General features: G+C 40.6%; 1 long non-coding RNA gene across 2 annotated transcripts in view; it reads right to left on the reverse strand.

Moving 5' to 3' along the window:
- LOC107402996 (uncharacterized) overlaps positions 1-20,213 on the reverse strand; it is a 57,065-nt gene that overhangs the window by 32,731 nt on the left and 4,121 nt on the right. For both annotated transcript variants that reach the window (XR_006068197.2, XR_013047963.1), the window contains exons 2-3: positions 3,629-3,734; positions 2,882-3,100 (exon numbers count right to left, since the gene is read on the reverse strand). This is a non-coding gene — a long non-coding RNA (uncharacterized LOC107402996). The remainder of the gene's footprint in view (positions 1-2,881; positions 3,101-3,628; positions 3,735-20,213) is intronic.

Genomic DNA, 20,213 nt, shown 5'->3' on the forward strand with positions numbered 1-20,213 from the left:
AAATATACATATTGGCTTAGCTCAATAGCTTTTACAATCAAATGTTTTTGTGCTGTTAAAAATTCCAAAGACAATACAATCCAGATTCTCTGTGTAATATCCATCTTTAGGTGGCTTATTTTTTATACTACTTTTACTGTCTTTTTAAAGACTTTATTTTTAAAAACTATTTCTTTATATAACTGCCTATTTTTTTTCTCTTTCAAGCCTATATACATTTTTACATACATTGTAAGCTGTTTAGAGGTTTATCCCATCTCAATCTGTCTTATTGTGAATGTATTGCTTTAAACTGCAGCATTCTAAGACTGAAATAGCAGCTATGGCTGCTGGCTCTGCCCACCTCAGCTTTTCAACATGGTGGTGGTTTACCAGCAGCTCTGGAAACCATGCTCCCACAGACTCTGGGAAGCAGTGGGTCTATGATTCCATCCAGCAGCATGTAACCCAGAAACCTCTTTTTTTTAACTAGCAAAAACTATATCTAACACACAGCATAGTGCACAGCTTGGAGACACTTCTGTGTAACATTGCGTAGGTCAAGCCTGCATGCCATGAACCTGCCATAGAGTAGCTCAAACCTTCAGGCTGCCGTTAACTTGAGAGAGAGGAAGCTGCTTTTAGCTCTGTTTTAGAATCCTTTTTCTCAGGTTTTAGGTGGAAACTCTTGCCAACCCACTGGGGGCCATTTGTAGCTGAAGTTTTCCTGGTCCTGCCTGGCCCACAGTCAGGACAAATCTCTCCCATTCGCATACCAAGTAAACACACAGAGACTTATATTACTTATAAACTGTATGGCTGTGGCAGGGTGCTTGCTATCTGTTCTTATATCTTAAATTAACCCATTTCTATAAATCTATACCTTGCCATGTGGCTCATGGCTTACCGGTATCTTACATCATGCTTCTCCTCGTGGCAGCTGTCAGCGTCTTCCTGCCTCAGCCTTCCACCTCCCAGCATTCTCCTCCTCCTTGTCCTGCCTACACTATCGTTCCTGCCTGGCTACTGGCCAATCAGCTTTCTATTTATCAATTAATCATAGCAACTTATATTTATAGCATACAGGACATCCCACAGCACCAGAAGGGGTCAAGGACAAAAGAAAACCCAGAGAATCAACTAACTTGGGCTCATAGGGGCTGACAGAGACTGAACTGACAGAGCCTGCATGGGACTGACCTAGGCCCTCTGCATATGTGTTACAGTTGTGTAGCTTGGTCTTCTTGTGGGACTCCTAACAGTGGGAGCAGGGGCTGTCTCTAATTCGTTTGCTGGCTTTTAGGACCCTTATCCTCATACTAGGGTGCCTTGTCCAGTCTTCACCTTGATATGCCATGTTTTGTTGATATCTATGGGAGGCCTGTCCTTCTCTGAAAAGAAACAGGAGGACTGGATGGGGAAGGGGAGGCACAGGGGGAAGGTGTAGTGGGGGACAAGGAGGAGAGAAAGGAGGGGAAACAGTGGTTGGGTTGTAAAATATAGGTGGATGGGTGGATGGGTGGATGGGTGGATGGATGGATGGATGGATGGATGGATGGATGGATGGATGGATGGATGGATGGATGGATAGGTAGGTAGATAGATGATAGATAGATAGATGATAGATAGATAGATAGATAGATAGATAGATAGATAGATAGATAGATAGATAGATATAGACAGACAGATAGACAGACAGACAAATAGGCAGATAAATAAATACAGCCCAGAGAAAATGAAGCAATTTTATATGTGTTATTAGGAAAAAAATGGATAAGAGAACTTTGACTATATAGATTTGCACTTTTCAAACTTTTTGTCTATATTACTAAAACATTAAATTTAAAATTAAACTATTAGCTAGGCATGGTAGCATATACCACTAATCTCAGTACTCATGAAGAAGAGAAAGGTGATCTCTGTGACTTACAGGCCAGCCTGATCTATATAGCAAGTTCTAGGGCAGCAAAGGCTACATAGTTAAGACCCTTTCTAAAAAATTAAACTGTTACTAATACTCGCTAAGTAATAAGATATTGTCACTGCAACTATAAAATAGTAATAGTGGGGTGTTTATGGGGATGTTCTAAAAATTTTAAGTTATTTGAATAAAAATTATAATAGTATTAATGATGTACAACAGAAGATTTAGAAGAAAAAGTGTTTTTTTAATTAATTTGAAGGAAAATAAGAGATAGAAAGGTGTCAAACATGGTAGCACATACCTATAATCCCAGAAGGCTAAAGCAGAAGGGTTACAAGTCTAAGGCCAGTCGAGGTAACTTAGCAAGACCCTATCTTAAAATTAAAAAAAAAAATTAAAAGGTTAGGGTAGGAGCTGGAGAGATGCCTCAGTAGTTAAGAGCATCTAGCTGCTTCCCAGAGGAACTCGGTTTGATTTCCAGCATCCATACGACAGCTAACAAACAGTAACTCCTTGCTGGGCGGTGGTGGTGCACGCCTTTAATCCCAGCACTTGGGAGGCAGAGGCAGGCGGATCTCTGTGAGTTCGAGGCCAGCCTGGTCTCCAAAGCAAGTTCCAGGAAAGGCGCAAAGCTACACAGAGAAACCCTGTCTCGAAAAAAACAAAAAAAAAAAAAAAACAAACAAAAAACCAAACAGTAACTCCAGTCCCAGGAGATCTGATGACCTTTTTTGCTTTTTTGTTCTCTGTGGACACTGTGTTCATGTTGTACACAGGCATACATCCAGGCCCAACATCCACACACTTAAAATAATAAAGTGTTCTTTAAAAGGTTTGGTTATAGCTTCATGTAGACCCTACTAAAATGTAGCTATCAGGGTTGGGGGACATGCACATAAAATTATGTTTTTCTTTAAACCTCAGAAGTTCAGCATAAACAAAATCCTACCCCCTCGATCTCTTTTCTTTTCCCCTCACCTCACAGGCCTTGTCATGTCTCACTGGCTGAGGAGGGTCTTGGGTGGCCACCATGTTAATGCTATCCCTGGGCTCTCTTGTTGGTAACTCTGCTCTGTTCAGATTCTCCAATTCTGTTGAAGTCTGTAGACTTAACAAGATCTTCTGGGGTCAGAAGTAAGATCCCACAGTCTTTGCTATGGGATTTCTCATTGGGACTCCACAGATACTCAAAGATACCTGAAAAGACAGTGTACAAATTATCAGAATCATACAACATCTGCTACTAAACATATGATAGTGCCAAAGTACAGTTCAATCCACTGGATACTTTACAGTATCTACTGGACACCCACAGTAGACAAAGTCCCAGAAATATTGATTCAAAGTAGAATATTAGGAAAATGAGACATTTCTAATAAGATTAATAAAAATTTAAATTTTAGCTTTACAATATTTAGGCATGATATTATAAAAATGTTTCTTTTGAGTTTTACTTTTAAATGAATAAAAACTATCTCGAGCAGCCGTAAAAATTAAAATGAAATGATGTTTATGAGGCACTTAGCGTAAGACTGGCACAATGAAAATAGAGCACATATCAGCAGGTACTCTTATACAGGTTGAGCATTCTGAATCTCAAAGTCACAAATTTAATAAAACCCAAAACATTTTAAACATTGACATGATATGGAGATGTAAAATTCCACATTTAACTGTGAAGGATCACAGTCAAAACAAGGTTGCAAAAAATATTACATAAACTACCTTCAAGTTAAGCTGTAAGGTAGAGATGAAACATAAGAAGTTCAATTATAGATTTGGATCTCAGCCTCATTATACCTCTTCATGTTAAATGGAAGTGGTCCAAAATCTGAAAAAGAAACACAAAACATTTCTGATCCCAAGCTTTCCAGATAAAGACTAATTACCCTGTATAAGGACCCATTAATATGCAAAGGCAGGTAGATATGTCTTATAATTTGCACAAAACCTTTCATCTACATATTAATAATTCTTGTTTCTGTACTTTCTATGTGCAGAAACAGAAGGTTAGGGATTACAAGTTACAACCAGTCTACCTTACTTCAAAGTTCACATTCACAGCTGGGTGTAGTGGCACAAGCCTCTAAGCTCAGCTCTCAGGAGGCAGAGGCATGCAGATCTCTGTGAGTTCCAGGACAGCCAGGGATACATATATAGACAACACCTCTCTTGAAAAATCAAAGGAGAAAGAGAGAGAGAGAGAGAGAGAGAGAGAGAGAGAGAGAGAGAGAGAGAGAGAGAGAGAGAGAGAGAGAGAGAGAAGAAAAAAGACAAGGAAATGGAGAGAGAAGTGGCTCAGCAGTTAAAAGCACTCACTGCTCTTCCAGGAAAACCAGGTTTGGTTCTGAGCACCCACATGGTTGCTAACAACTGTTTCTAACTCCAGTTCCAGGGAATCTAAGTCCTCTTCTATCCTTTTCAGGCACTGCCTATGCATGTGGTGTACAGAGGTATATGCAAGCAAAACACCCATACACATAAAATAAAAATAAATCTCAAAAAAAAGAAAATAGACAACAGAAATGGGTGAATTTGAAAGAGACCAAGGTGCAGTAGGGAGTGATGATGACGTAATATGGCAATAACAAATAGGTATTTCTAAAAAGTAGAAAGAAATAGTGGATAATTTATATGCAACATGAGAAACAATGCATTTTCTTTTTCACTTCCAAATATCACCTAAAGATGCTGGAGAAATTTATACCGAATCCTCAACAGAAAATAACCACCACAACAAAAAGGCTTCAAGAAATGCCCTTTCTTTTGTAAAAGATTAAGCAAAGGTGGCCTAATGGAACAGAAAATGTGAGAGATTTTGACAAGTTTAAAGTATGTATTTAAGATAGAATTTGCAAAATGCTTACTCTGCTGACAGAAAATGGATTTTTTTTACATGCTCAGCTATTTCTAGCAAAGCACTAATGTTTGTTTTTCTGAGACAGGAGGATTTCATTAATTAGCCCATGCTTGCCTCAAACTCTATTAGTGGAAACTAGCCTTGAATTCATAACCCTACCTCACCCTCCTTAGTACCAGGGGTATAGGAATGCAGCATTGAAATGCATGTTCTTTTCAAGAGCCCACTGAACACTTTGCAAGATAGAAAATACCTGGGATCATAAAACATTATAAAACAAGGTCATTTCATGTATTTTCTCTGATTATAATGTCAAACTTGAAATCAATAACAGAAAGATAAGAAATCTTCAAGTACTTAAAACTTAAAATATTGTCAAAGAAACTATGGGTCATAAACATCTTAAGGAAATTTTAAAAAGCAATAAATGAAAATACACCATATTAAAATCTGGTATGAGCCGGGCGGTGGTGGCGCACGCCTTTAATCCCAGCACTCGGGAGGCAGAGCCAGGTGGATCTTTGTGAGTTCGAGGCCAGCCTGGGCTACCAACTGAGTTCCAGGAAAGGCACAAAGCTACACAGAGAAACCCTGTCTCGAAAAAACCAAAAAAAAAAAAAAAAAAAATCTGGTATGAGCAAGAGACATCAAGCTCATGATGGGGAAACCTACAGAGATAATCAAACCAAACTAGTGGGAACTCATGAACTGTGGACCAATAGCTATGGGGCCTCCATCTCATAATGAATATTCACATAGCTCATAATCTAGCAGGTCTAGCCTTAGGAATATATTCAAGAGAAACACGTGAGAAATTTCAGATATCCAAGGCATCCTATTTACAAGAGCAATACCTGGAAACAAGAACCAGAAGCAGTAGCACACCACCAATGCCAGACATACCAGGGCCAGCTTGAGCTGCATAGGAAGACTGTCTCAAAAATGAATAAAATAAAACGTAGAGTCCATCTAGAACAGAATTGTTTGAAACTGTATTTTTACTTGTAAAGTATCTTCTACTTTTAATACACAATGTTACCTGCCATTGATGGTGTTTTCTGATCCTTCTTATAGTATTTTGTTCATAAACATTTTATGCAAATGTACTATTATGAGATGAGATATAATATCCACATTTTATATGTAGTAAATATAGTTACATGTAAATATGAATATTACAGACAGTTCAGAGTAATTCCTATGGCTTGGAAGTATCATGGCAAAGTATACAAAATCTACATTTGAATAAATGCCCTAACTGGAGTAAGTGCATCCAGTGTGTGAATTATATCTGGCCATTTCCAAAAACTACAAAAACATTAGTTAACCGCATATTTATTTATTTTTGTGGGGTTTTTTTTTTGCTTTTTTTTATTATTAAGAGATTTTCCATTCATTTTACATACCAACTACAGATTCTCCTGTCCTCCCTCCTCCCGCCCCCCAGCCTTCCCCCTCAACCCACCTCTCATTCTCACCTCCTCTAAAGGTAAGGTCTCCCATGGGGAGTCAGCAGAACCTGGTAGATTCAGTTGAGGCAGGCCCAAGTCCCTCCTCCCTGCACCAAGGCTGGGTAAAGTGTCTCACCATAGGCACTAGGCTCCAAAAAGCCAGCTCATGCACTAGGGATGGGTCCCAATCCCACTGCCAAGCTCAACAACTATCTCGCCTATCCAGAGGGCCTAGTCCAGTACCATGGGGGCTCCATTTATTTTTAGTTACTGATAATGTAAGAGTACAAGTAAAGTACTCTCTAGTTATGTTAATATTGTCAGATTGTAACATTCATTTTTTTATTTTTGTTTCTTTTCATTTTCCATGTAGTCTCATTGAACCACCTTGTGTATGCTGGGAATCAAACCTGGGCCCAATGTTCCTAACCACTGGGAGACCTCTCTAGCCTGTAGGAAGTCTCCTTATTGCTTATTCAGAAGCTCATCTATGAATAAGTCTGTAAGCAGGTCATCATGTATTGCAGATCTTTTTATGCACTTGTTTTAATACTCAGTTGTACAGAAATTATGCACTGAAGTACAATACTATTCTTTTTTGAAAAAAAATAAAAAAAGGAAGTTTAACATGAATCAAAATGAACAAACTAGAATAATATTAAACAATACTTCTCAGTGATTACATAAAGCATAACACATTTTGCATTAGTGCTACATTAAATAATAGAGAGTCTTAAAGTTAAGGTAGTTTAGATCTATGTGTACTTTGAGTTCTGTGTTCTGTCTGTTGTTTGCCTGTTGTGTATGAGTGTGTGTGCATGTGTGCACATATATGTGTGTGATGTCTACCTGTCCCTATTGTCTATACCTAACAAAAGGCTTTGCTCTATATTTACTGAGTAGCCCAGAAAATACAGTACGTGAAGGGAATTTACAAAACTCTTTGAGTTTTACAAGTCAGGAAGTTATTTTCCTGATGCCAATTGACCCAGAATAGCACTCAGAACCACAAACAGATATTATCAAACTTTCTATATGTTGCTTCCAACATTTATGATAGATATTTGTTTAAGGTTGCTTTCAATCTTCTGGCTACTTTCAACAAGTGATTACCAACACACACACATACACACACACACACACACACACACACACACACACACACACACACACATTCTGGATCAGGGATATGGAAGAATACAGTTTGAGATTAAAGCCATACATTTAGCTTATGTTGTAAAACTCTGATTACATAGTGCCCTAGTTAGGTTTCTGTCACTATGACAAACACCATAAGCAAAAGCAACTTGGGGAGGAAAGGGTTTATTTTAGTTTAGATCTTAATAGTTCATCTTGGAGAGAAGTCAGGGCAGGGACTCAAGGCAGGAACCTGGAGGCAGGTATCTGAACTAGAGGCCATGGAGAAGTGCTGCTTACTAGCTTGCTTCTCCTGGTTTGCTCAGTTTGCTTTCTTATAAACCTCAGGACCACCTGCCCAGGAATGGCACTGCCCACAGTGTGCTGGGCACACCCACATCAATCCAGAAAATGTTCCATAGGTTTGACTACATACCAATCTGATGGGGCATTTCCTCAGTTGAGGTTTCCTCTTTGGAGAAGACCCTAGCTACTGTCAGGATGACAAAAACTAACCAAGACGGAAAGGAAGTTCAAGGCAAAGTGAGATTGGTTACAATGTTTTCTTTTTTTTTTAAGGTTTACTTATTTATTATGAATACAGTGTTCTGCCTGCATGTATGCCTGCAGGCCAGAAGAGGGAGCCAGATCTCATTACAGATGGTTGTGAGCCACCATGTGGTTGCTGGGAATCGAACTCAGGACCTCTGGAAGGGCAGCCAGTGCTCTTAACCTCTGAGCCATCTCTCCAGCTCCTAACAATGTTTTCTTAAAGGCAAGATAAACTTAAGCAGATCGAATATACACAGTAGGGAAATAGCATAGCCAGAAGTTTCTATATCCCACCCAGCCCTGTGGTCCAGACGAATCTTTCCCACCCACAGTCCCACAGCTACTTTTAAAATAATCACCCAGAGGCTTAATATTAATTACAAACTGTTTGGTCTATGGCACAGGATTCTTGCTAGCTAGCTCTTTCACCTTAAATTAACCCATTTCTATTAATCTATGTTTTGCCAAGTGGCTTTGTGGTATTACCTGTGTTCCATTATCTCTTGCTCCCCCAAACAGTGCTCAATGCCTCCTCTGACTCTGCCTTCTTCTCTTTGTCTCTTTGCTTGGATTCCCTGCCTGGATCTATTCTGCCTTGCCATAGGCCATAATAGCTTCCTTATTAACCAATCATAGCAACACATATTCAGTGTACAGAAAGACCATCTCACAGCAAAACAGATTGGCTACATAGTTTTAAATGGTCTCTTTGCAACTTGGCTGCAAGATCTGGCAAAAGTTCAAGTTCTGGAGACAAAAGAGATTTTAGAAAAAGACCATGACTTTCATAAAATTAAAAGCCACTGGGGGCCAGCAAGATAGCTCAGTGGGTAAAGGTACCTGTCACCAAATATGATAACCTGAGTTCAATCACCAGGTCCCATGAACTTGGGGAAAAAGAGAACCAATTCCCACAAATTGTCTTCTGACTGTTACATGTGCACCCCAGCATCTGCATGTGCACATGTATGTGCAAGCACACATACACATACATAATTTAAAGTGGAAAAAAGTGAAAGCCACTTAAAGAACAAACTATTTAGAAATGCATATACTTGCAATAAAGTTATATTTAAAAAGAAATGGTAATCTTGAGATTCAAGACAGTGATTATGTCCATTGAGGGCAAGCAGGAAAACTCACTGTGGGACTATTTGTTGTAAAGGCATGCCTTAGTTTTTTAAGTGTGAACTGAATTATTAAAACTAAATGTTGAATTAATTTGGAAAATTAAAATGTTGGCTATCTAAATGAAAACATGAGGACGTCTTTATGGAAGAAAACAATGACTTTCAAATGTGGCTAGAAATCTTTAGCCCTAGTCCAGACATACCACTTAGTGGTGAGATGAGCAGGACACAGGAGATCTGCAGCCTTGACATTGCTACACCTGCCAAAGATGCTGTGGTTCTAAGATACAATTTGTGTTGGCACTCAGGCCGCTAATCAAATGTCCTTCTTCAGAGGTGTTTCCTACCTGTCCCACTCTCAAGCTTTTCCTCATATGCCCATCTTCTTCTTGGCCTTCCTACTGATTAGCAACTTATGCATTTACTGTTTGCTCATTGTTTAGCTGACACTGCAGCCATTTCTAATTCTCAGTGACTTTATTTCTCCTCTATTTGATACACCATGCAGAGGAGGGGGAAATGCACATGGTAATCAATTTCTCTTTTTCCCCACTGTGGAAATTAGTATGGAACTCCAGGAATTGCACATATGTGCAAGCACTTTACCACTGAGCTACATGTCCAACCAAAGCCACTTAATTCCCTTTCACTTTTCCTTTTATCTATTCTGTTTGGTTTGTTAATTTTCATGAAATTTTCATTTCCCTCCCAAAAGCATCTAGAGTCACCTCTGTATGAAACACTGACATAAAATTATTTTGAATACATAATGCAAGAAATACTCAAACATTTTAACTTTAGTCTTTACATTCTTCCATTCTTTATGTAGACCTGAGTTTCAAAAATATATTAGGTTCCTTATATCTGAGGAACTTCTTACCATTTGTTGCAATAAATTCCTTTGGTGGTTTTTTGTTTTACTTTTGTGGTGCTAACGGATGGAACCCAGGGCCATGTGCATGCTAGACAAGTGCTTTGCCACTGAGCTCCATCTCCAGAACCCATCAGTGCATTTTTATCTCAGTCTATTTATACTTCTTGTCTTAGTTAGGATTTCTATTGCTGTGAAGAGATACCATGACCATAGTAACTCTTATAAAGGAAACATTTAATTGGGTCTGGCTTACAGTTTCAGAGGTTTAGTCATGGCAGCATGCAGGCAGACATGGTGCTGGAGAAGGAGCTAAGAGTTCTACATCTTGATCTTCAGGCAATAGAACGAGACTGGGTCAAATACTGAGCATAGCTTGAGCATATGAGACCTCAAAGCCCACCCCCACAGTGACACGCTTCTTCCAACACTACCACGCCTACCCCAAGAAGGCCACACCTTGTTATTCTGGGGGATTTGGGTGAAGCCTGGACCTACAGATAGCAAAAGATTACCAAGTCATTAAACTAAACCCTTCCCCAATGTTCCAGGTGGAAGACAGGTAAACATCTCTTTCCTTTGATGAGACAAGCCTGTGTGTTTTTCCTTTGACGAGACAAGCCTGTGTGTTTAACTTTTCCCAGTTTCCCTAGTGCTTATCTGTTTGCACAAGGACATATTACCCTCTACAAAACCTGTCTACATTCCCTGGGAGGTCACCTGCTTCTTTCCATAAGTTATGAAACTTAAAAGAAACTATTTCTTGAATCTAAAACTCTATTAGTACCTGGATCACTGTGCTGTGTAATTAAGACCTAGTCTTGAGGCTGAAGAAATGGCTCAGCAAGTAAGAGCACTGGCTGCTTTGGCAGAAGACTTAGGTTCAATTCCTAGCACCCTACACAGCTGCTCACAGCCATCTGTAACTCCAGTTCCAGGGGATCCAATGTGCACTGGTGCACAAACATACACGCAGGCAAAACACCCATAGATATACAATTTTAAAAGGAAAATATCTTTTTTAAGATTTATTTATTATGTATACAGTGTTCTTGCCTGCAGGCCAGACAAGGGCACCAGATCTCATTACAGATGATTGTGAGCCACCATGTGGTTGCTGGGAATTGAACTCAGGACCTCTGGAAGAGCAGCAAGTGCTCTCAACACCTGAGCCATCTCTCCAGACCCAAGGAAAAAAATATTTTAAAAGACCTCACGCCGGGCGTTGGTGGCGCACGCCTTTAATCCCAGCACTCGGGAGGCACTCTGTGAGTTCGAGACCAGCCTGGGCTACCAAGTGAGCTCCAGGAAAGGTGCAAAGCTACACAGAGAAACCCTGTCTAGAAAAACCAAAAAAAAAAAAGACCTCACCTTCATATCCTTCTAACTTCACAGATGAAAATTGATCCATGTTATACTGGGAAAACATGGATGCTGCTCCTTCCTTGGAGAAACTGTCATTATTAAATAGTAACCAGATATCACTGAATATGTTATTAAACTCTCCTGGGGTGCTTTGGTGATGAATTTAGCAGCTGTATATACTTTATTTTCTTCAAGGAATTTGTCACCCCTAAACATATAATTAAATATGTATTGCTGAGTATCTTCAAAAGAATTCCAGGAGCACAGAGCAGAAGTCAGTAAACTACTTTTCCTCACTTAACACTAATTAATCCTTAAAGTTGGCTATCTTGGGTTGCTCTGACTGGCTCAAGGCAGGCTGGACTGAGAAATTTTTATACAACCCTGGGTATACAGTTATATGAAAAGGGCATAGAAATAAAATATTTACTGATAATAAATCATTAAGAATTACTTATTTTTAATGACTCTTTAATATATACGCTGGTTAGTTTTCTGTCAACTTGACACAAGCTACAGTCATCTGGGGACAGGGACCTCAATTGAGAATATGTCCCCATCAGATTGTTCTATGGGTATTTTCTTTGTGGTTGATGTGGGAAGTCACAGCACTTGGAGGGCAGGGCTACCTCTGAGCACATGGTCCTTAGGCTCACACAGTTTCAGACATTGCATTCCATGATCAGCTTGTTCTTTTCCTTTTAGACCTGTTAGCAAGGCAGAAAGTCATGGCAGAAGGATATCATGGAGGAAAGCCACTTATCTCATTGAAGTCAAAAGGCAGAGAGACTCAGGAGGCAAAGGCAGGCAGATCTCTGTGAGTTCAAGGCCAGCATGGTCTACAAAGCGAGTTCTAGGACATCCAGGACTACACACAGAAAACCTGTTTGGAAAAACCAAAACAGGGGGCAGAAAGAGAAAAGAAGAGTATAGGGACAACATCTACCCTTTAAAGGCATGCCCTCAGTGATTTACTTCCTCCAACTAGACTCCATTTCCTATGATCCACTATAAAATCATCAATGAATTAATCCATTAAAGAAATTATCATGATCTAATCACTTCTCAATAGCATCACCTGCTACAGATCAAGTATACAGCACATGAGCCTTTACAGAGGACATTTCATACATAAATCATAACATTGATTCTAATGTCTGCCAGTTTTCATACCACCTCCTATGTCTTTCACTTTTTTGTCATATAAGGATATTTTTCATTGGATTAGAGTCCATTTGTTTAATCTAGGATGGCCCCACCTCAAGATACTTAATTAAATATGCAAGTTTTTTTTCAAAATAAGGTCACAATCACAGATTCTGTGGCTATATATTTTTGGTAGACATTATTCTATCCATTAAACACAGACATTCGCAAACAGATTAAGCTGGACTTTGTAGCTAGAGTTTTCCTGCTTTGCCCACAGTCAGGACAAATCTTTGTCACCTGCCAGTCCCACAGCCGCTCAGACCCAACCGAGTAAACACAGAGACTTATATTGCTTACAAACTGTATGGCCGTGGCAGGCTTTTGCTAACTGTTCTTTTATCTTAAATTAACCATTTCCATAAATCTATACCTTGCCACGTGGCTGGTGGCTTACCGGCGTCTTCACATGCTGCTGGTCATGGCGGCGGCTGCAGTGTCTCTCCGCCTCAGCCTTCTGCTTCCCAGAATTCTCCTCTCTCCTTGTCCCACCTACTTCCTGCCTGGCCACTGGCCAATCAGTGTTTTATTTATTGACCAATCAGAGCAATTTGACATACAGACCGTCCCACAGCACTTCCCCTTTCTTTTTTTTAAAAGGAAGGTTTTAACTTTTACACATCTCCAAAGTCAGCTTGGTATATTTGGGAATTTGGGCGTAGCTTCTCTTACTACTTCCTGCTGGAGGGGGGCGCTGTATCTTATGGGGACACAAAGAAAATTTTAGGACCATGGAGTAGTCCGTGAGACCGTATCGTCTGAGCCAGTTGCCTTGAAACAATTCTGGATGTTGGATCATCTGGGCCATGGTGTCATCGGAGACCTTTCAGGTGGTCTTGGCTGGTCAAACCTGATGTATCTTAATCTGGAACAAATCCATAGCCTCTGGCTTTCTGTGGAAACAAAAGCAGAGCCTCCTTTCCAATGCAACATATCCTTACATCCAAATTTTGAAGTTAAGGTACCTTTAAAACACACATTTTGGCATAACTCAACAGCTTTTGCAATCAAATGTTTCTCTTCAGTTACGAATATCAAAGAGAACATAATCCAGATTCTCTGTGTGGTAGCCATCTTTATGTGGCTTATGTTTTATATTTCCTTGAGCCTATTGCTTTAAACTGCAGCCTTTTAAGCCTGAAACGGCGCTGTGGCTGCTGGCTCCGCCCACTTCAGCGTCCCAACATGGCGGTGGTACGTTTTCCGCCAGCTCTGGGAGCCATCGTGGGTCTATGCTTTTATCCAAGCAGCATGTAGCCCAGAAACCTCTTTTTTTGTACTAGCAAAGGCTAAATCCACCATGCAGCTTAATGTGCCACTTGCAGAGGCCTCATTCCCGCCATACTGCAGATCGAGCTTGCATGCTAGGAACCCGCCAGTAGCTCAAACCGGCAGGCTGCCGCTCATTTGAGAGAGACAATTAGGAAGCTGTTTTTAGTTCCGTTTTAGAATCTTTTCTCAGGTTTTAGGTGGAAACTCTTGCCAACACGTTGGGCGCCATTTGTAGCTAGAGTTTTCCTGCTTTGCCCACAGTCAGGACAAATCTTTGTCACCTGCCAGTCCCACAGCCGCTCAGACCCAACCGAGTAAACACAGAGACTTATATTGCTTACAAACTGTATGGCCGTGGCAGGCTTTTGCTAACTGTTCTTTTATCTTAAATTAACCATTTCCATAAATCTATACCTTGCCACGTGGCTGGTGGCTTACCGGCGTCTTCACATGCTGCTGGTCATGGCGGCGGCTGCAGTGTCTCTCCGCCTCAGCCTTCTGCTTCCCAGAATTCTCCTCTCTCCTTGTCCCACCTACTTCCTGCCTGGCCACTGGCCAATCAGTGTTTTATTTATTGACCAATCAGAGCAATTTGACATACAGACCGTCCCACAGCAGGACTTGGTGCCTTACATCTGCAATGCCAGAAGTTGAAAGGCTGAGACAAGAAGATTTTAAGTTCAAGGCCAGCCTGGACTACACAGACAATTCAATTCATCCTAACTATATGCCAAGACCCTGCCTCAAAAAAAAGCTGTAAATAAATGTTAAATTGGATCCATACCTTATATCATATATACAAACTCTAAATGGACGAAGATTGAAATGTGAAAGTGAAGCAATATACAAGTAGTAGAAGCCCTGGGTATATTCCTTTATAGTCTGGATGAAAGACCCTAACCCTTCAGGCTTACACCCCCAAGCCTCAGGAAAAGGAGGAACTTCAAGCACCAGGAAATGAGAAACTAAAAATCTAGTTCTAAGAGCAAGCTGACTCAGCCATTGTTCAATCTCCCCTGCAACCATATAACAATATAGAGAGATTTCTATTAAGAGATGTGCTCAACTGTGACTGGGATAGTGGCAGGTGTTCCAGGAAGGACCACTGTGACCTTTGTGTAAACTCCACTCCCACCCTGATACCCCCCCTTGAGGTTTCAGGAAAAATGTACCTGTTGACGTAACTATACCCCCTCTGTGATCACTTGTAACCAGACCATGATCTTGTGAAATGAAATTGTATGGGAATTGTAATCTTATGGCTTTTGTGGGTTTTTCTTTTAAAAGCCCCCATGGGGCTGCAGTAAGATGCGGCTTTTGCTCTTAGGAGCAGAGTTTGCCCTTCTGTACAGAGCTTCAAAAATAAATCCTCGTGCTTTTGCATCAACTGGACTGGAGTCTGGGTTCTTGGAGTGCCCACTTGAGACCCTAAATTTGGGGGTCCAATAATTGGAGGCCCCAGTGAGATTTTGGGGTGCCCCCACTCAGCCAATTGGAGGTAAAAACTAGCTTGATCTATGTTTTATGTTATTATGTCCTTGTCCTTTGGTTGATTTGGCATCTGTATTCTGTGCCTGTGCATGAGGTGCGTGCAGGACCTGTGTCTGGGACCTGTGAGGGGAGCAGACATGCTCAGACGTCCTTGGGTCCCCCCTTTGGAGATTTCCTCCAGAGTGGTCGGTGTCTGGGACCTGTGAGGGGAGCAGATGTATTCAGATGCCCCCGGGTCCCCCCTCTGGAGGTTTCCTCCAGAGTGGTTGGGGGACAGGAGGCAGACATACCCATCTGAATCAGTACTTTCAGTTTTGTGGCTGAATCAACCACGGTGCTGACTGTGTCTGTCCTTGTCCTCTGTGGATTTTTTTGGAGTCTGTCTTTTGCCTCTACCTTTCTCTCTCCATATAGGGCAACAACTAACTACCCCCCTAAGTTTGACTTTAGATAACCCGAAGGATGTGCTCGCCCAGGCTCACAACACCTCTCTGGAAGTCAAGAAAAAAAAAAATGGATCACCTTCTGTTCCTCAGAACATTGAGGCCGGCTGGTCGGGGGACGGGACTTTTAACGTAGATTGATGTCATTTCACAGGTGCCTGGGTAAAGCCTGCCCGGGGCTCCGACCCCCACCTCTTCCTTCTCAAACTCCCCTTACTCCCCTTGTCCCTTCAGCCCCGCTGCCCTCTGACCGTTCCCGGCTTCCTCCCTTTACCCTCTTAAGGAAATCCAGCGTGAAAAACCCCCGGTCCTTCCAGAGGACCGGGGAGACTAATGGTGAAATCACCCCCCTCATGCAAATCCACCCGCCAGCACAGGAAAAAAAAAATCCTCCAAAACGGCTCTGGAGGCTAACTCTCCCAGCCGGGCTGTGAGCACCGCCCAGCAGATTCTGGCTGGGCTCCCATATGGACAAGGGGCAGAGCTGGCGGGAGCTAAAACCTGATCAGGATCTGACTCCAAGAATGGAATGTCACTCCCTATGTGAGGCTAACCTACAGTTTCTAGTCTGAGGTACAGTACTGATGCAAAATTAGATTTCTAGATTACTGAGGAAAATCACAAGAAAGACTTTGATATAAAAGGTTATAAAGGTCAGTAAACTATTATGGTTTCTTTTTTTTTTTAAAGATTTATTTATTTATTTTGTACACAGAAGAGGTTGCCAGATCTCATTACAGATGGTTGTGAACCACCATGTGGGTGCTGGGAATTGAACTCAGGACCTCTTGAAGAGCAGTCGGTGCTCTTAACCTCAGAGCCATCTCTCCAGCCCCTATTATGGTTTCTTATACCTGCAAATACTAAATTTGAAAGTTAATTCTGGTTGGTTTTCATCTTAAAAATGGCTAATGATTCTGAAAACTGTTTATGTATATATATGGACAGGTATATGACTTAAAAATGTAAACAAGCTTTAACTGTATGTATGCATGTAACTTGGATCCAACTGTATGTATGTGTGCAAGTAATTATTGTTTTTAATATATATATATATATATATCACCTAAGTACTTACCAAGTGTTCAACAAGTTTCTAAAAATTTAAGTAGATAACAACATATGTTTAATAAATAAGATGTTTGATAAATATTAAAGCTACACATCAATGCTTTTATACAGAAATATAAAAGTTTATAAAAGTTTAGCTCTGACAGCTAAACTTTGTAATTTAAGATTTACCCATGTAAAATGATAATGATTTTAAAGACATAAAAGGATCATAGGAAACAGCTGAGGTTTGCAAATATATGACAGGACTAAAGTTCCAAAAAGAGTCTGGTTGCAATGGTGGACCTTAGCAGTTTTAAAATTGCCAATGTCAGATGATGATCACCAGAAAGCACCAGCCATAATAAAACAAAACAGACAGGCTATATATGTGCTGCCAAAGGTAGGGTCAAAGAAATCATCCAAGTCTCTAAGTAAAAGAACCAAAAAGATTATAAATAAGTCCCAGATATTAAACTTTGGGATTGTTTGTACTCTAGAGCTTGGTTTTACTTTATACAGATTATTTAAAAAAGTACTTTTTTGTTATTACAAAAGACATTTGAGAGATATTAATCTTTTAAGAACAGTTTTTATAGTTAAAAACCAATGACTTAAAAATGTTTCTCCAGCTGGGTGGTGGTGGCACACGCCTTTAATCCCAGCATTCGGGAGGCAGAGCCAGGCAGATCTCTGTGAGTTCGAGGCCAGCCTGGGCTACCAAGTGAGCTCCAGGAAAGGCTCAAAGCTACACAGAGAAACCCTGTCTCGAAAAAAAAAAAATGTTTCTCCTTACCCAAGGTACATTCAGGCTTAAGAATGTTGTCTAGCCTCCTTGTATTTGCTAAGTTTGTTAAACTTAAGTTATTTAAATAAGCTGATATATTGACATTTTGTTTTGTTTTGTTAAAGAATTACTGAATATGTTTTTGATGCTAAAAGAGCTTCAACTTAAAAACATTGTTTTTAATAGTCAGTCATGAGTAATCAAGTTTCTTTTTAATTATAGTCAGGATAAATAAGTACTGATATAATATTACAAAGATAAGTTTACTCATTTATTCAATCCCTTGCATATGTTTTCAGGGTTGAGCTTGAAACAAGTAGTTAAAAACAAAGTTTGTCTATTCAGACATCTGGACAGCCCTCATACTTCAGAGATCTATAGAATATGGCATTTAAATGTTGATCTAAAAGTTTATTATATCAGACAGGCTTCCAGATCCTAGCAGTGACCCAAGGTCTCCAAAGAAGATCACGTGCGAGGCACCACAACGTCTCTGCCTGGATTATGACAATGCTGACCACAGGGCAAGATGCCCCAGTGCAAGGCCTGCCACCAGGACCTAGCCCAGACTGTGGACAAGCAGTAGGACAATGGAATTGATTACACCCTTTTGCCTGGTCAAGGTCAGTCTTCCGTGTCCCTATTCCACAGGAAAAATATTCTGCCTTCTGTGCCTGATGGCGGAAGAAGATTGATGCTGTTCTGACTGGTGCCTCCAACGCTATGGAGACCTAGGTAGGGATTAACCCCTGTAATTTATAGGATTGGAAGCTTCTTGGTCTGCACTCAGATATAGTTTATCCTTCTCGGATCTCTGACAGTACTGATGGCTAAGCTAGCTCTAACTTTGTCAGCATGGCACCATCAGACAACCAGATCCTTCTGCAAGGCCATAGCTAGCTTGTCAGCTCACTTTTTAAAAATGTTCTAAAATATAAAAATTTAAATAAGTCATAAAGGTTAAGATATGAGTCTAAAATGAGATATGTTTCAGATTACTCTCCTGTTCTATGGTTCAGAGCTTAACTTTTACAAGTCCTGATGAGCTGATGGAATAATGACTACTTACTGTTCAGTCACAAGCCCAACATTTTAGATTTGTTTTAGATGTCATCTAAATATGTCTAAATGTAAACCTAAAAGTGCTTCTCACCAGGCCAAAAATCTCTGTCCAACTTATACCTGGCTTTCTGGACAGAAGAGAAATACCCAAATCTGTAGTTCTTGTTGGGACTCAAAGGTATGAGTCCACTTCTGCTGTTTTACAGATACCCATTACCTGCTTTGTTTACAATATGGATTTCAGTACAGATTGGTAATACTAATGTATCTAAAACTTTTATGTCATTTTGTAAGTAGGCCTCAAAGGATCAAAAGAGTCATGAAAACCTAGACCCACTTCACAGAGATCAAAAGTACCCCAGATAAGTATTCCTAAAGATGGTATTTTTCCTCTCTCCTGGTCTTGGGACTACTGATTTTCCCATTACTAAGGGTATGGACCTAAGGGTTCCAAATAAGTTCATAAATTTTAACTTCTGTTCCTAGTTTAAATCTGTCTCAACAGATTTCTACTTGGCTGGCAGACACCTCCAAGTTTCAGTTGCTGACTCCACTGCTCCAGACAACTGTGAGCTCTGGACTTGCTAAAGGCCAATGTGGACCAGCCCAGCTAACATGATTCTTCTCTGTCCCTATGGGGTCAGGCAGCTACATGCTACTGACAAATGCCCCCTGCCCAGTCTTTGACCAGCTTTTCAACCTTATGGGGGAGGGGCCCTGATAACGGCGCCCCAATGCCAGCTCAAAGCAGTTCCAGAAGAGAATACGTGGTCCCATATTCCTTGTTCAGAAAAGGCTGAAGTGCTGGGTCAAAAGAAAACTCTCTGTCATAGAGACAAGATGGCTAACTATACATGAACTATGCATGGCCATTACAGGCCATGAGTTACTAAATGTAATACCATAATTTTAAGATTAAAATTTGCCAAAAAGAAAATGGGGGAATGAAAGACCCTAGCCCTTCAGGCTTACACCCCCAAGCCTCAGGAAAAGGAGGAACTTCAAACACCAGGAAATGAGAAACTAAAAATCTAGTTCTAAGTGCAAGCTGACTCAGCCATTGTTCAATCTCCCCTGCAACCATATAACAATATAGAGAGATTTCTATTAAGAGATGTGTTCAACTGTGACTGGGATAGTGGCAGGTGTTCCAGAAAGGACCACTGTGGCCTTTGTGTAAACTCCACTCCCACCCTGATACCCCCCCTTGAGGTTTCAGGAAAAATGTACCTGTTGACGTAACTGTACCCTCTCTGTGATTACTCTGCAACCAGACCATGATCTTGTGAAATGAAATTGTATGGGAATTGTAATCTTATGGCTTTTGTGGGTTTTTCCTTTAAAAGCCCCCATGGGGCTGGAGTAAGATGCAGCTCTTGTTCTTGAGAGCAGAGTTTGCCCTTCTGTACAGAAGCTTCAAAAATAAATCCTCGTGCTTTTGCATCAACTGGACTGGAGTCTGGGTTCTTGGAGCGCCTACTTGAGACCCTAAATTTTGGGGTCCAACATGGATTGGGGGAAAGCACTTGTAGCTGTGCCACAAAGTCAGACATCTCAGAGGGAAAAAATGAGTTGATATATGTAAAATGCTTAGAACTATGCATGGAATGGGTAAATGTCTAATGAATAGCAG

The sequence above is a fragment of the Peromyscus maniculatus genome, chromosome X (genome assembly GCF_049852395.1).
Source record: "Peromyscus maniculatus bairdii isolate BWxNUB_F1_BW_parent chromosome X, HU_Pman_BW_mat_3.1, whole genome shotgun sequence".
NCBI classification, from domain to species: domain Eukaryota; kingdom Metazoa; phylum Chordata; class Mammalia; order Rodentia; family Cricetidae; genus Peromyscus; species Peromyscus maniculatus.